We start from the raw sequence: 18053 nt of genomic DNA, 5'->3' as shown, positions 1-18053 counted from the left end.
AAGGTAAAAACAATTAAAACTGCATAAAATGTCACGAAGAGCGTCCTTTTTAAAGCCTGATGGAGCAATTTCGAAGTATTTAGAATTCTCTTCATTGTTTTTGCCGAAAGAAACCAATAATTTTAGGAGAATACTGACAGTCAAAGCAAGCAAGTATACAAATTCTAGAAAATTTAAAATACAGGGATTAACAATAATATAACCTAAATAAGGACCAAATTGGGGCCCTCAAGCAAGATGAACTACTTTAAAACTAAATAAACCCCACGAATCAACTTTAACAACAGAATACAAATAAAATAGTACAAAAACTAGGAGAATAATTGAAGAGTCGAAATGAAAAAGGGCCTAAGTGCCTTTTTTCCGCAATTCAGTTTTTTTACATAGAAACGTTCTATGTGCCATGCTTTATGTCCTATGAAAGGTTCTAAGTCCCATATATTTATGTCTAGACATTTGCACATGTACACTGTGTGTGATAATTTCTTGATTTGAAATACATTATAATGGAAGAAACCCAAAGAAAAAGGAGAAGTAAAGGCAGTGGTTCATTTAGAAGTGAACAGAGTCGTTTAAAAACAAGTGGAAAGTCATACAAAACTTATAAAAAGAAGATAGTACCTGAAAAAAAAACTATGCAGAACAGCAGGTATGGAATATAAACTTATTAGCTATTTTCGCGGAGATTATTCCGAACCGGTTCTCAACGCTAAGGTAGGAATTACACTAAGAAAATGGTATGTGTATTGACGTTGGCTTGTGAATGTATTTGTAGGGTAAGTCTTAGTGTTCAGAACCGGTTCGGGGTGATCTCCGCGAAAATAGCTACGGTTTTCTTTTCCGGTTCTAACTTTGTTTATTTTTTTGTAGATTACATGCAAATGTAAGTTCAGCTGCAAAGGTGTTACCAACGAAAGAAGACGTTCTCTTTTTGAAAAGTAACATGCACAAAATATGAAAACACAAAGCACTTTTCTAATGGGGCTTATAAGTGTTTGTGATGTTCAAAGAAGGCGACACGGTTCGTATGAGGATGAGCAAAATAGCAGACGTCCAAGCAACAATATATTACTCCCTTCCTAATGGCCAAGGAAAATTTGAACGGGTATGTAAGAAAACATTTCAGAATACATTCGGAGTTGACGATAAAAAAAGTACGGGTCCTTATTGAAAAAAAGAAAATGGGTGAGACCTGTTGTGTAAGCGAGTTATGCGGGTCTTTTTGATTCCCAACAAATGGCACACTTGAATATTTGTGACTTAAAGGTCCTTCCTTTGTCTAAATGTATCTCTTTGCGGACACGAAATCGACAAATCCAGTTCTGGAACAGCACTTGATTTGTCGATTTCGTCAGCTGCTGTCGTTACCTCTTGGTTTGGAATCAGATAAACCTCGGGGCACTTACTAAAGTAATTAATAGCAACAAGAGCATATCAGTTTTCGGAGCTACTTATAGGAATAGGTCCGGCTACGTATATGACAATTCCTTTAAAGGGTGCACCAACAAAATACTGCATCATTTTTCCTCTAGTCCGACCTTCTTTTTAGGCCCTTGCTTAACGAACATTACTCACACTGTCGGCACCAGCGTTTAACATCTTTATGAGTGTTCAGCCAGTAAAACTGTTCTCTCACTTTTGCCGAGACCTTACTAACTCCTGCCTTTGAGAACTTCTCGAGATTTCAGTTAATAAGATCAAGTTTCGTAAATAAGACCAAATACTGGGTCGTCACACTGATCCTGGATTTAACTAGCTATATCCCACTCTTCAAAACTGTTAAGGCTAATACGATTCGTAGTAAATATTTCTGGATGCTATTTTGATTCCCTTTTGATACTCTTGTAATCGTTAAAGCCACCTTGCTATTTGTCCTTCGGGGTTTCTGTACTGGAACAACCATTTCAGAGATACATATATTCATACATATATTTATGGAAATGTTCAATAGCTTTTATACCAGCTTTCGTCTGGTGACATAATAGCTTCTCTCTGGTTTTGATAGCGTTTTACTGAAATTAGCTATTACCTACTCACCATCTTCATATTTTTGTGATAGGACGACTCCAAATTCAACATTGCTTGCATTGGTATCCAAAATAAAAGTTTTTTCAGAAATCGGATACGTTAAAATTGAAGATGTACAGAGTGCTCTTTTTAGCCGTTTAAATTCTTTTTCACAATCTGCTAAGCAACTAAATACCGTTTTGTCCACCATGAGCTTATGTAGAGGCTTTGCAAGGTTAGCGAAGTTTCTTACAAATCTTCTGTAATAGGTACAAAGGCCTAGAAAGCTTCCTAACTAGTGTTTGTCAGTGGGTCATGGCCAATTTTCGATTGCTTCTACTTTATCTGGATCAGTCTTGACAACTTTTTCTGATATTAAATGTCCAAGGTATCGAATTTCTTTTTGAAATAGGCAATATTTTTTTGGGACTTAGCTTTAGGTTGGCTTTTGGAGCTTAAGAAATATCTTTTGAATATTCTTTAAATGATCTTCAAATGTTTTTTTCCCAGTATGATGACGTCATCCAGATAAACTAAACACATCATTACATTACATTACATTACGTTACACAGTTTGGATAAGTCCCTCAAAAGTGGCTAGAGCATTGCAGCATCCAAAGGTCATGACCGTAAACTACTAAAGTCCTGTTCCAGTCGAGAATATGGAATTTTCCTTATCTTTGGAGTGCATCTTTATCTGCCAGTATTGACCCTTTAGTTGAGAACCCCCCGTTGAGAACCTGATAGCGTACCCTGGATAAGTCAACTCTTGGAAGGGCATGCCTGTCTCTTGTCTCTTCTTGATAATGTTATTCAATTGCCGATAGTCTACACAAAATCTGATAGATTTACCCTTTTATTTTCGCTGGCACAACTGGAGATATCCAAGGACTTTGGGAAGATTCTATCAATCCTTGTGTCGTCGCAATTTACTACACTGGTCCATGGTTTAATTTGCAGAAGATTCTTCAAATAGGTTTTGTAAACATACAGGAAAAGGTCTGCTTACATAACGACTTTTATCAGCATTTGTCATACTTCAGACCATAAGCCAATATTCTCTTCTTGTTTGAGGTGTATCATGTGCTTCTAAATTTACCATTCGAACTAAAATAGTAGATTTCTTCTGCGTAGATAACGTCTTTGCTGAAAAAGTTTCTTGACCATATACTTTGCAGCTTTTGATGGGCTCAATCAAAACAGTTTCTCTTTTTTTTCCTCCAGTTGTACCAATAACTTAATCACCACCTCTGAATTTGCTAGCATGGTAATATTTTTATATAACTTAACAATTCTGGTTTTTCCTTTATCTTCATATAGGTGGTGCATAAAACTCTTCTCATTTTTTTATCGTCAATATCCGGTTTTATACATCCATTGTAAACTACTGAGCATTCATAACATCAAATCCTAATATGACATCCATGATTTCTGCCAGTTGGAATGTTAGTACTGACTGTTGGAATGTCTGAATGGCTTAACAAGCCAATGGCGATTGTAGCTTCATGTAATTATAAGAATCGGGATCCTTTTTTCATCCACGGTCTCTAGAATTAAATTTGGGGGTTTTGAAATACTACAGACACTACAGTGAGCTACGATGTTCGGCTTCACGATAGTATGACTTAATCCTGTATACACCACCATCTTACATTTACGGCAACATATCTTTCCCAGAACGACCAAGCTCTCTCCAGGACGTGACCGCCAGTTTAATCTTATACGTTGGGCTTGGTAGCGTCCAGCCAGCTTGCGTCCTATAAAGCAGACTAGTTTTCCTGGTTGCTTGGGTCTTTCAAAAGCTTGAGGCATTGATGTTTAAGATGCCCTTCCTCATTGCAATGCTGCCTCATATGTCCATTGGCCAAAAAATACTTTTAAGATAAGCCATCCTTAGAGCATGGTTAGTATCTGGATTTCGAACCCCGTCAATAAAACAATTTATAGAAATTTGTTCTCGGAACTCTGTTGGGGCCAAAGATATGCTAGATTTACTACTCGAGCAACATCGGCCTCAAACTGTTGAAGTCCTTCATTGGGTTGTTGTCTCCTAGATTTTAATTGAGTGGGGTATACTTGCTGCAGATGGGCTTCACCGTATCTCATCTCTAAGGTACGCATCAATACATCGAAAGTGATCTGATCCTCACATAGCACCATTCTTAATATTTCTGTAGCTTCTCCTCTAAGGCATAGCTTAAAATTAATTGCCTTTTCTTCATTATCTCAGCGATTTCTCCGAGCAGCAGCCTCAAACTGATTCAAGTAGGTACTCCATGCTTCTTTGCTGTCAAATTTTGGTGACGTCACTTTCATCACTGCTTGCATTCCAAGATCGGGATGAAGACGAGCCCGCTTTACTTGCATCTCTAGTTCTTGGATACTTTTTTATACTTGCCCTACTTCTTCTTCCTCTGTTGCTTCGAAGTTAGTCATTAATTGTTTCTGATTCATCTCTAGATCTGCTCTTAGTTGTAAATTTCGTTCCTCTTATTTTCTGTCCCGTTCGTTCTGCTCCTTTTTAAGATTATCTTTTGAATGCAGTAAATCTTCTTTCATAGTCTTTATAAGGTGTTCTTGTTTTCTGTCTCGTTCTTCATTTTCTTTCTTCAGGTCGTCTTTCATGGTTATAATGAGGTCTTCATTTTCTTTCTTTAGGTCGGATTTAATTGTCTTTAATGAATCTTCGTCTTTTTTCTCTCGTTCTTCTTGTTTATGGTCTCGTTCTTCTTGTTCTTCCCTCTATTTACGTTCTCGTTCTTTTTGTTTTCGGTTTCATTCTTCTTGTTCTTTCTTCTGTTTATGGTCTCGCTCTTCTTGTTTACGGTCATGTTCTTCTTGTTTCACTTTCTGCTCATCAAACCGCCTAAATAGCAACTCCATCAATTTCTTGGTCTTCATATTAGTCTGATTTCTTGTTAAAGGCGTTCACTAAAATAGTCTTTTCAATATTCTTTACTTCTGACACCAATTGTAACGAAATTCAGGAACACACTTTTATTGTCAACGTCAAAAACTCCAACCTAACTCACGTTGACGTTCGTTTAATTGTTTCCAAGGTAAAAACTGACCAAACAATTAAAACTGAATAAAATGCCACGAAGTGCGTCCTTTTTAAAGCCTGTTATTGTCAACCTGATAGAGTCTCGAGGGTGTCGTCAATTCTTGGTAGGGAATAACTTAACTGGGGTCTTTCTTGGTAATGTCATTCAGTCGCCAATAGTCTACACAAAATCTGGTGGAGCCATCTTTTTTCTTCACTAGCACAACTCGAGATATCCAAGGACTCTGTGAAGGTTCTATCAATCCTTGTGTCGTCGCAATTTACTACACTGGTTTATTACTACCTGGTTTAATTTGCAGAAGATTCTTCAAATAGGTTTTTTAAACATACAGAAAAAGCTCTGTTTGAATAACGGCTTCTATCTGCGTTTTTCATGACTGCAACTACTTCAGACTATACGCTAATGTCCTCTCCTTATTTCAGGTATTGATCATATCCTTTTATTTAAAAATGATATGATCAACGTTCGAATGGTAAATTTTTACCATTGGTCATATCCTTTTTAAACCAAAACAGTAGATTTCTTCTGCGTAGATAACCCAAAACTCGGGATCCTTTTTTTATCTACAGACTCCAGAATTAAATTGGGTGGTGCAGAAAGCTTACAGTGAGCTACGATGTTCGGCTTCACGATAGTATGACTTGATCCTGTATCCACCACCATCTCACATTCACGGCCGATTATTTTACTCGGTACTACCAAGCTCTTTCCAGGATGTGGTAGCTGGTTTAGTCTTATACGTGGGGTTTGGTACGTGGTAATGACTCAATCTTCTTTAGGCTTCGAGATCACTTTCTGAAGTTCTGATTTGGCTTTTTCGTGTCTGCGTTCTAATTGCTTAAAAAGCCGCCTCATACTCAAGTCCATGAGCCAAAGCTTCCGAAATACTTTTATGATTATCATCCTTAGAGCGTGGTTAGTATTTGGATCTTGAACTCCGTCAATAAAACTATTTATAGAAATTTGTTCTCGGAACTCTGTTGAGGCTGAGGGGCAGATTTACTAATTGAGCAACATCGGCCTCAAACTGTTGGAGTCCTTCCTCGGGTTGTTGCCTTCTAGATTTTAATTAAACCTGGTTCACTTGTTGTAGCTGGGCTTCACCGTATCTTATCTCTAAGGTACGCACCAGTACGTTGTTGAGCTGATCCTCAAAAGACACCATTCTCAATATTTCTGTAGCTTCTCCTCTAAGGCATAGCTTAAGATTAATTGCTTTTTCTTCGTTATCCCAGCGATTTTCCCTAGCAGTAGCCTCAAATTGATTCAAGTAGGTACTCCATGCTTCTTTGCCGTCGAATTTCGGTGGCTTCACTTTCACCATTGTTTGCATTCCAGGATCGGGATGAAGAGGAGCGTGTTTTCTTCTTCTACTGTTGCTTCAAAGTTAGTCATTAATTTCCAGATCTTCTCTAAGTTGTAAAACTCGTTCCTCTTGTTTTCTGTCTCGTTCGACCTGCTCCTTTTTAAGATTATCTCTTAAATTCATTAAGTCATCTTTCATGGTTTGATTCAATTGTTTGACTTTAGATGAGATTTAATTGTCTTTACTAAATCTTGCTGTTTCTTGTCTCGTTCTTCTTGTTTACAGTCTCGTTCTTCTTGTTCCTCCCTCTGTTAACGGTCTCGTTCTTCTTGTTCGTCCCTCTGTTTACGGTCTCGTTCTTTTTGTTCTATTTTTTGCTCGTCAAACTTCCTTAATAGTCGCTCCATCAATTTCTCGGTCTCCATCTTGGCCTGACTTCTTGTTAAAGGCATCCACTAAAATGAGCTTCCAATTATCCTTTACTTGTGACACCAATTGTAACGAAATTCGGGAACACACTTTTATTGTCAACGTGAAAAACACTAACCTAACTCGCCTTGACTGTCGTTTAATTGTTTCCAAGGTAAAAACTGACTAAACAACTAAAACTGAATGAAATGCACCGAAGCGCGTCCTTTTTAAAGCCCGGTTTTGGAACAGTTTCGAAATATTTAGAATTCTCTTCATTCTCACAATAATAATAATAATAATAATAATAATAATAATAATAATAATAATAATAATAATAATAATAATAATAATAATAATAATAATAATAATAATAATAATAATAATAATAATAGTAATAATAATAAGAAAAAGAACTAGTACTAGAACGAATTACTCTACCTCATCATATGAGAGGAAGAGGAGTGGCCGACATAGGAAACCAACTCAGTCAGCAAATTAGTAACTTGCGATCCTTTTTCTTAGGAAAGGCGGCTGAAACCTCAGACATTCATCGTGCCGTATGCAAGAAAAAATGTAAGCTTGGATGGGAAAACCACTACATGGAAAGCATGTTCACGAGGTTCAACAAGAGTGTGTCAACATAGCGGCGCCGAACTACTGGTTCACTTTGGGAAACTTTTCCCCAAAACTGAAGGGTTTCTTGTAACTATCCAAAATTAACTAATATCAACAAGAAATTATTTAAAGTTTGTCGTAGGTGACCCGACGGTACAAAGTGACAGATGTAGGTATGAATGTGAGACAATGGAGTTTATTCAGCATATCACCGGTGGATGTCAAACTTTTGCACCAACGAAATATAAAGAACGATATGATTTAGTTGCAAAGATGCTGCATCAAGAGCTTGCAGAAAAATTAAACCTCTTATCAGCAGCCAAGGTACCATATTATAACTATAAGCCGGAACCAGTTCTTGAAAATGATAAACACAAATTGTATTGGGATCGCACTGTACTTATAGACTAGCGTAGTAATAATAGGCCTGGCCTAATACTAATCGCTAAAATTTGTAGAAAGACAACCCTTATTGATGTATCTGTTTAATATTTAATTATAATAACGCAAAAGCGAAATATATTTTAAAAGAAAGAATTAAAAGATTAAGTACAGGGATCTAGAACACCAGATACGAAGACAATGGGAAATGACAGAAGTGCGGACAGTTCCAATTATTGTGTCAAAAACCGGAGTAATACCAAAAAGCCTGATTTAAAACATAAAACTGCTCAACCTTAAGAAAAATATCTATAAGCTAATGCAGAAGTCGACGCTATTATCCACATCACCAATTGTCAGAAAGTTCATTGGAAACGCAGATAACGTCAACTAGTTTAAGAAACATATCATGTTATTTTAAGTTTAAGTGAATTATGTATAAATAAAGGTAAAGAACAAAAGAACAGAGTCCGATAAGAAGGAAAGGACTCCATCAGAGATTCATCTTTCTGATATCTGGTATAAGTAAATGTTCCTCCCTCATCAGGAGAGAGTGCTATTGCCGTTTGGCATGAAATCTGATAATACTAATAATAATACACTTAAATGTTTTATTATGAAGTTCTATTGAGTCGTAGAATTTAATTTGACCATTATAGTGTGGACCACTAATATAACAACTCCTCAACTTTTTTAGTTAAAAACTTATTGTGGCGAAATAGCTTTTATATGACTTTTATTAGAATTTAACTGAAATCCTTCTTCTATAGGTTCTCGAACACGGATACTAACTCTTTGTTTTGGTAGAAAGCACTTAAAATTCTTAAGAAGTAGAGTACGATGCTGATCTCTTGTGGGGTTGGGAGAAAAAGGAAATTCCGAATTTGAAAACATGCCAATCTTAAAATTTCTTCTTCGGCTGCATTTATTATTAATAATGGATATGCTTAGTGATGAATGCTTGCTAGATTATTTCATCCAATTTTTCTGCATATTGATTCGATTTATATTATGCTATGTTAAGATCATTGGTATTCAGTTTACTTCTTTTTAATGGTTTCAGATCTGACATATAAAATTTATTTTGGAAAATTTTCACTGTTTATTTCAGTGATGTCTTTTGAATAAACTCTTGTTGTACCAATAAGTGCGTTAAACTTAGATTGTATCTTGAGGAATACTCAACTGTTAATAGTAATAACTCTGAGATTGTTATTACCTATTGACTGAGTCCGATTTAATGAACATGATAGTGTGATCATAGAGATATTTAACATTTTCAAGCATGCAAAGGTAATTGCAATTGAGAACATTATCAAGTACATTTTTAATAAAAGTATTCTTTTATTGAAAATGTAAATATAAAAGCTTTTCATTAAAGATTTACAAAGGTTTAAAAGAGAAATTTCAACTGCATAATAATGCATATCATTTGCTAAATCATAAATTAAGGTTTTAAATGCTATTATATCTCTATTGAGGTTTTTTTCATCCACTTGCAATTTTTGATTTGTTTCATTAGAACTTTGATTCACAGAAGTAGTTACAAATATCTGGCTTCTTGATAAATCTTTAAATATATATTGATCTATTGAGATTTTATTAATAGAATCCTTAAAATATTCACTATTGAAAACATCAAATTGCCTGTTATGGACTTTCAAAAATTCCAATACCATTAAAAATACCACATTTTCCACGATGAGTCAAGTTATTTGCTGGTGTGTGGTAGGCTATTCGCTATTGTATGGCTATTGTATGGTGGACAAATCTAAGATAAAGTTAAAAAACTTTAAAATTTTTAACCTCACCCTGTAGAAAGCAAAGAATATCTTGGAATCGCTGGTCTTGTTAGTCGAATGATATAAAAATAATAATTTAATAATAAAGAATCACGTTATGGCTTTATTTGATTTACCTACAATTTCTAAAGATAAATATCTTCTTAGAAATTTGTTGAACGGTTTGCAGAAACGTTATAACACTTGATAAACTAGTTAAATCTTGGTTTCCTTGAATTAATAAATTTATTTATTAACAGCAAAATTATATTTTAGAATAATATCGCTTTGGAACGAATTTGTAATCGCGCAAAAAATTGTTCGAAAATTGAATGACTTAATTAATTTTATTTCTAATTGTTGTAAATTTATCAAAACTGCTTATTTCTATCTTATAAAAGAGCATAAACCGCTCTGGCATAAGCAGTCACACTATTTCGGTGAAAATATAAAACATTGACATGTTCTTTATAATGAAAAATATTTATTTGTTCCTTTGCAAACGCAAACATACTCGTATTTGTCGCTGCGAAAAAATTTTAGAATTTCCTATAGAACCGCATATCGAAATAATTAAAAAATTAAACTAATTATAAACTGAATGTAATACTCGAGGTTTCACTGTAACGAAATAATATTGGAATAAACCGAAAAATTAAAGTAATAGTGGTTCAGTTAATTACGCAATCAATGATTTATAATTTAGAAGTTTTATTATCAGCAGCAATGGTAAGCATCAAAAATCGAGATGTCAGAACTCAGAAGGCAACAGTATCGGGAAGTGTTAGAGACACTGGCTCTCAGTCTAATTTCATGACGCATAATTTAGCCGAAAAGTTAAGATTGCATTTATAAAGAATATATATTTGTTCTCCTTAACAGAACAAGGCACAAGGTGTATCGTGACCCTCATAATACCAAAAATTAAAATTTATAATTTTTTTTACTTAGAAATGGAAAGTAAATATCAAACTAATCAAATCGGGGGTATTCGAATTAAGCCTAATCGAATATTTGATGTGATAAGTTAAACACCGTTTATGTTAACCTAAATAAAACTTGAAAAGCTAGCTTACAGCAAATCAGAAAAAAATAGGATTTCTGTTTACTCGATCTTAAAGGTCGGCATGAAAAAAAAATAATAAAGAATAATTATTTTGTGTTAAATGCAATATAAATATTAAACTTGCAGAAATTTAAAATTATGAAAATAGACTGTAATTGTAACGCGATCTTAATATTTATTATTACAAAAATTTTTTTTATTTTTAATTTTTTGTTTTCACTTAAGTGTTTGTGGTGTTAACTTTTTAACTTAAATGTATGTAAATATTTACGACTAATTTAAAACGACGCTTTATGGTTAGTAGTTTTACCGGTAAGTCTTATTTTAAAGAAATTGAAATAAATCGTATTGTAAATCATTTAAATAATTCATGTCTATGCATTGTTGTTTTTTATACTGAGGTTGCTTTCTAATTGTAGATTTGATGATGCCTTAGGGCGAAACACATGTCATATTTTATAAAATAAACACACTGAGACCGTTGATTTTGTGTCCCTTTACCCTTTAAAAAAAATGAAGTTATTGATTTTCGTACTTATGGTACAAATCTTGGTACCGTCCTGCTGCTACTCTCGCCGAGTTTCTCACGGTCAGAAAACCGCAAGTGGTATTGTGGTAATGTACCCAAGAGCCAATTACAGCTGTGTATTTTTGAGATCAGCAAAAGAAGCAAAAAACTTTGAAATAAGAAAGAATTTAGAAAAAGAATTTTAGTTATTAATAGCTATGCAGCTAATGCATCATATAATCTGTAATTCATTGTAAATAGCTATTTTAATTTATACCAATACATGACAAATACCATAATATTTAATGAATTAATTAAACTCTTGTCGCCTTACGTTATTATTGTCTTATTACGTTTTACCTATCTTAAGCAGTTCTAATTAATAAGATTGAGCTTTTTTGTAATTTTCTACTAAGCATTAGCCATAATAGCTTTCCTAAATCTACCCTTGAAGTCTAGGTTCTGCCTAAAAATTACGTTGATTTGCATTTTTGTTTTGAATAAAAAATTATGTTTCGAAGGAAAGAACTTAATCAAAAAATTACGTGCAAAGAGCTACTATTACTACTCGGTTTAAAAATAGTGTTCAGAGATAATTAATAAAATAGTTAAATATTAGAGTGCTGATAAAAAAAATATTTACCAGAAGTTTGATATACAAAATTATTGTTTTTTAATAATTTAACTTGATGTCTTTAGAAAAAAGTCGAAGAAGTAAACATATATCTATCAAATTCTGTACAGATGTTTTAAATTCATATAGTAATATCAAGTTATGTTTCTTAATTTGGAAATGACATTCTTGACTGACAAACTGTGTGGGTGATTTTGTTAGATAAATATTACAGATCTTATAACTCATTTACCTCATTTAAATATAAATTTTCTAGAATGTTGTTTTGTATAACCAGGAGGCAGTAATTAGACTTGTTCTCTAGTACAGTGATGATACTTATCAAAATAAAGTTAGACAAGACAGACTTTATACTATTGCAAATCTCTCCAAATTTTCTTTAGTTTGCCAACATTCAAATTTGATATTCGAATGGTATTTTTGCTTCTTATTCTTCTTCTTCTTCCTCAAATATAATAGACTCGCGTCGTATTTCGACTACCACCCAATATTGTTGTTTATGAACCTACAGTTTAACGTGGGTTCCGAACCACAATGTTTTGTTTTTATAAGACAAACATAAACAACTAGCCCATGCCGAGATTCGAACCCGAGACCACACGATTGCATCGTGAACGCTTTGCCCACGGTGCTACCGGAGTCGGCTTAATTATTGCTTCTATCACATATAACTAGCTAGTTATATCTGTGCTTCTATTAATCACTTCTGCAATAAAAAAAAACGAACTTGAAACCCCGGGTACACCATAGACCTACTGCAGGCTAACGTCTGCTAAAATATGCATTCTCTTCATTACATAAGGAAATATTTATTGACATTCTTTGAATATAATAATAAGTACTAGAAAACTTATAGCAACTCGTTGGAAAGTATATAAAACTTTTAGATTAGAAAAAATAGTATAACCTTTTCATTAAATCAAGAGAATCATAGAAAATTTTAAACAATCTAAATATTAAATAAAATATTTCCTTAACGTAATTTGGATTCTCAACACTCTAATATTGCTATAACACTAGTCGCCAAGTATCAGAAAAAAACGATCTCAGGTGATATTTAAACTTTTTAGCTGTGGCTGAACTTTTTCTAATTGAAATTTTAAGTTGTATTACTCAAAATATATATTGAATAATGATTCAAACTTTAACAAGTACCTGGGTTTGTCAATAGACAAATTCACATTTCATATACCGGGTGACACAGAAAAAAAGGGAACACTTAATAACTTGTTTACTTTTTAAGATAAAAAAAAAGATAAAAACTTTGGTATATCGATAGAATAGTTATAAAAGCATCTTTTGACATATTATATTGTTATTCATTACTACCGGTTTAACAAGTACTTTGGTCCGTGGGGACCAGTAGAAATTTTTAAAATTTTTGTCAGTACTACAAAAAAAAAATCTCCAAAATTATCCAAGGAGTGTCCTAAAAACGCAGTGGGGACGAGACCTGCCGTATCCTCATAAGGCTCTGAGTTCAAACCTTAGTCTTGGCATGTGGCTCTACCCAACTTTTTCTTTTTTTAGTACTTCGAAAAAATTAACATCTATAGTAAATACAGAGAGAAAAGTTATTATAGTCAGAAATAAATTTCATTGAAATATTACTTACTTATTTCTGGATATCATGCTTCAGAGAACCATGATGTGTTACAATACGCTCCGCTCTCAAGTAACTCGTATAAATATAACCAATATTCAATGATACCTTCTTATTTTATTATAATACGCCATCTAGGGTAAATACGCTAAAACAGATTTCTCAATTATAATACCGTTGATTGGATATTTGGGAATATAACCAAATATTCAATCAACGATAATACACTATTGTACTGCCGAACGTTATGGCGTATTCACCATAGTATGCAGATAATTTCATTTACGTTTTTAAATTATGCTCCAAATTCAAAATTTATTTTTTTACCTTAAAAGCCATTCAAAATTAAGTAAAAAAGTTTAATAAATAAATTTTCCAAGAATTATACGTACCACAAGATAAAGGAAAAAGAGACATTTACGACAACCGTGTTTTTATGTCAATTTTTTTTATTTTTCAAATTTATTTTTGAAAGTTTATAGTAGGAGAATTTAGAAAGAAGAATTTATTAAGAATTTACTAAGGGGAGAATAAGGAATAAAAGAAACCAAAAACGAAATGAATCGAAACTATAGAAGCCGAGATATAAGTAAAAATGTGGGAAAAAACAAAAGAAAACTGGTTTTTTCCCACCGTACCATTTTTTTCCTAAAATGATTATTGGCAAATTTTAAAGTAAGCCCTAAACTAATAATTTTCAGTAAAAAAAGTCAATCAAAAAAGAATTTTTTTTTTGGTCGAAAGTCGAAAGGACTCTATCCACGAAAAATTTCGAAAAATGGTTTTTATTTTTTTATAAATAAACTAATACTCTGACAACTTTTTGTATCAAATACAGAAGTTCTTGGGAGTATTGAGAGGTATTCGCCTGTTAAAACGAATCGGTTCTATCTATTATAGAATCGGAGAAAACTGGAAAAAACTATTAAACTAAAATATCGAATTATCAAGAGCCCTATGGAAAAATTTTAATTTTTTATTTTTCAATCCTGTACTACTTTAGAGTACCTTTAAAAAAGATTATTATCGATTTGACTCTAAAACGAACGGAAACCCTATTTCTTACAAAAACCGGGTCGAAATGAGGATTTTTTCAAAATATGCTCCGAATTCAAAATTTATTTTTTCTGCTTAAGGCGACTTAAAAAGTAGTAAAAAAGCTTTATGACAAATTTTTCCACGATTCATACGAGTGCCACAATAGAAATAGAAAGATTAGGTCCCATAAGAATTGATGTTTGGGGATAAGAAAACCGGGTTTTTTCATGGATTTTTTTGATTTTTCAGTTTTATTTTTGAGAGCCAATAGTAATAAGATATAAAAAGAATTGATAGGAGAAGGGGAATAAAAAAAACCATAAACGAAATGAATCGAAGCTATAGAAGCCGAGATATAAGTAAAAATGTGGGAAAAACAAAAGAAAACTGGTTTTTTTCGACCGTACAATTTTTTTTCCCAAAATGATTATTGGCAAATTTTAAAGTAAGCCCTAAACTAACAATTTCCAGTAAAAAAAGTCAATAAAAATTTTTTTTTTTTTTGATCGAAAATCGAAGGGGTGGGGGAGGGGGGGGGAGGGTGTACAATCCACGAAAAATATCGAAAAAGTGATTTTTATTTTTTTCTAAATTAACTATAAGTCTGATAACTTTTTGTTTTAAACAAAAGTTCTCAGGAATATTTTGAGGTATCTGTAGGTCAAAACGAATCGGCTCTAGCTATCATAGAATCGGAGAAAATAAAAAAAAATATAAAACATAAATATCAAATTATCACGAGCCCTATGGAAAAATTTCAATTTTTTATTTTTTAATCCCTACTTCAGAATACCTTTAAAAAAGGTTATTACAAATTTGACTCTAAAATGAACAGAAAACCTATTTCTTTGCATTTTTCGATTTTTGAAGAAAATCCGGGTCAAAATGACCATTCTTTCAAAATATGCTCCGAATTCAAAATTTCTTTTTTCTGGTTAAAGACCATGGAAAAACTAGTAAAAAAGCTTTATGACAAATTTTTCCACGACTCATACGAGTCACAATCTAAAGAGAACGATCAGGTCCCATAAGAAGCAATGTGTTAGGATAGGAAAAAGTGGTTTGTTTTTTTTTTTTTTTTATTTTAAAAGGCAATTATAATAAAATAAAAAAAAATAAAGGAAAAAAAACGAATAAAAAAAATTATCAACTTATTGAATTAAAGCTATAAAAGCCGTGATATCAGTAATATAGTAAAATAATACAAAAAATACACCTTTTTTTGACACCGCATCAATGTCTTTTTTTTTCTAGATTGATAAACTATTAATATAAATGTATTACCAATTTAGCAACTCCCACTAAAAGAACCTTAACTAAAATAAAACTAATATTACTATTATTTTTTTCCAGGTATTTATACCTTGTCCTAACCTTGCTGCTTTTACTAGTAGGTATTATAAATATTATCTTTCTTTTTATGTTCTTAAATCTTAAAACACCCTGTAGATTAATATTACTATTATTATAAATAATATTTTCCTTATTTATGCCCTCAACCTTAAAACCCCCCGTATAATTCTATTTCTATAGTATTATTATCCTCATAAATGTTCCGTAATATCATTAGCCTCTGTATATTTCAAATATATATTTATTAATATTTATATTCATTTTATTTATCCTAGTAATTTATCAAAAAACCGTTCAAAATTGTCCCCTATAATATTAATAAATCATTAATAAAATAACTCATGACGTCACGAGACGAACACGACGCGTTTATAATTGTTGCCAGATATCCTCCATCCTTCTCTACCGCTTTTCCTACTCTAACTCGTAACGCAAATGGGCCGAATTTGCCGCCGCGATACCGAAAACCCCGCGATTACGTCATCTGGCCATGTGCGACTCGATAGTGACGTCGTCCTAATGCTTATACTTTGGTTGCTGGACCGCCAACTTTATTGTACCATGAGCTGGCTCCTTGTGTCTCCAGGGTATGACTGGTTGATTGGAACGGCTTTTTTTTGGGGGGTTTTTCCTAAATAACAGCGCGTTGCGGAAAAACGGAAACATTTAAAGAAAAACGGTTTTTAGTGGATTATAGCCAGATAGTGTCCGGTGATTTCAGAAAAAAAATTGTTGTCGTAGGTATCATAGGTATGCCGGTATAAAGCGCAAAGTTAAAAAAAGGTGTAGAGCAAAAATTGCTCTACGTAGAAGGTTGTAGACTATGTCGAAAAATAGGATTTAAGAAGTTCTTAAAATTCTGAAAGTTTGAAATTTCTAATTGCTGTCAATAAAGGCTCAAAAAGGAGTTTATATTTGTTAACACAGCTCACCCTGTATAATACGTAGCGTCATGATTAATACCTCTATTTAATCCTAAAGGATTAAGCTTTCAAACGGTGTTAACAAAAAAAATAAAAAAAATTTTTTAGAAGTAAAAAAAATTGCGCTCATTTATCTCGGAAGGAGTTTCTTTTGGAAAAAAAAGTTTTAATAAAAAAGAAAGCTACATTTACGTAGAAAAGGGCTGTTTTGTTCGCATTATCGGGAACATTACCGTTTAGGCCCCACAAGGGCGAGGTACCGCGCAAAAAGTTCAAAATTCATTCACAGAAAAATCCGACTTTTAAAGGGTTTATCTTAAAAAGCGCCCTTTGAGAGCAGGTTTCGGTGGAGGTCTTTGATGTCAATGAGTTTCATGAAATTCGGCTCAGTCAGTTTTCCACAAACTACTGCACCGACTGTTTTTGCGAAAAAAGCTGTTTTTTGCCACGCCCGCCCCTTCGGGGCGGCGTGGCCAAAAAAAATTTACATCATCACGTAGTCTCAACCTTCCCACATAAAACGGTGAAAACCAGAAAAACAATTCGCCATAGAAGCAAAGTTATTAACGTTTATGTGACGCGAGTCCGAAAATCTGTCAATTCTTCACGAGCACATATAAGAGCTTCGCTCTTAACAAGAAATGACACTAACTTTCTTATTTTAAAATGGGACACTTGATATATTTTTACGTATTTCGATAGAAAATAATATTCTGAAAACAATGGTACTCTATTTGCTACTTTTTGTTTTTTATGATATTCTATGACTTAAATCTTTTACACGCCTATTTAAAATATCCAAATCATTAATTTTGGCACTTACATTATTTTTTTTAAATAGCACATTAATGGGAATAACCACTTTTGAAATGCGGTTTGTTTCTCCCAATAATTTGATATGATTATTTTTTAAATAAGAAGGAAAAAATTAACGAACAGGAAATATTATAATGACACCTGCATATGTTTTTCAAGTGACATAACACTATTTGAGAATAAAAGAATACATTTTTCAATATAATATTTTTTTCAATACTTTAAAACTACATATTTCATTTAACATTTACCTAACATAACATAGGTTAACATATAAACGGTAAAACAAACAAAAAAAATATGAGGTTTATAAATGATTTTAATACAAAACTGTTTACATGTATTGCTCGAAAGGACCACCTTCTTGTCGGATGAAAGTACTTATGCGCGGGAATATAGCGTACGGCATATCAACTATTTCTTAATTGAAACATTTTAAATATAAGTAAATTTATTTACATAACAAATAATAATGACGCTAGTTATGTGAACATCTTACATGGTCACTTCCAGCGAACCCATGGAATTGCCGATGTCAGCATTGTC

The sequence above is a fragment of the Anthonomus grandis genome, chromosome 16 (genome assembly GCF_022605725.1).
Source record: "Anthonomus grandis grandis chromosome 16, icAntGran1.3, whole genome shotgun sequence".
Taxonomy (NCBI): Eukaryota; Metazoa; Arthropoda; class Insecta; order Coleoptera; family Curculionidae; genus Anthonomus; species Anthonomus grandis.
Note: the sequence above shows the minus strand (reverse complement) of the source record.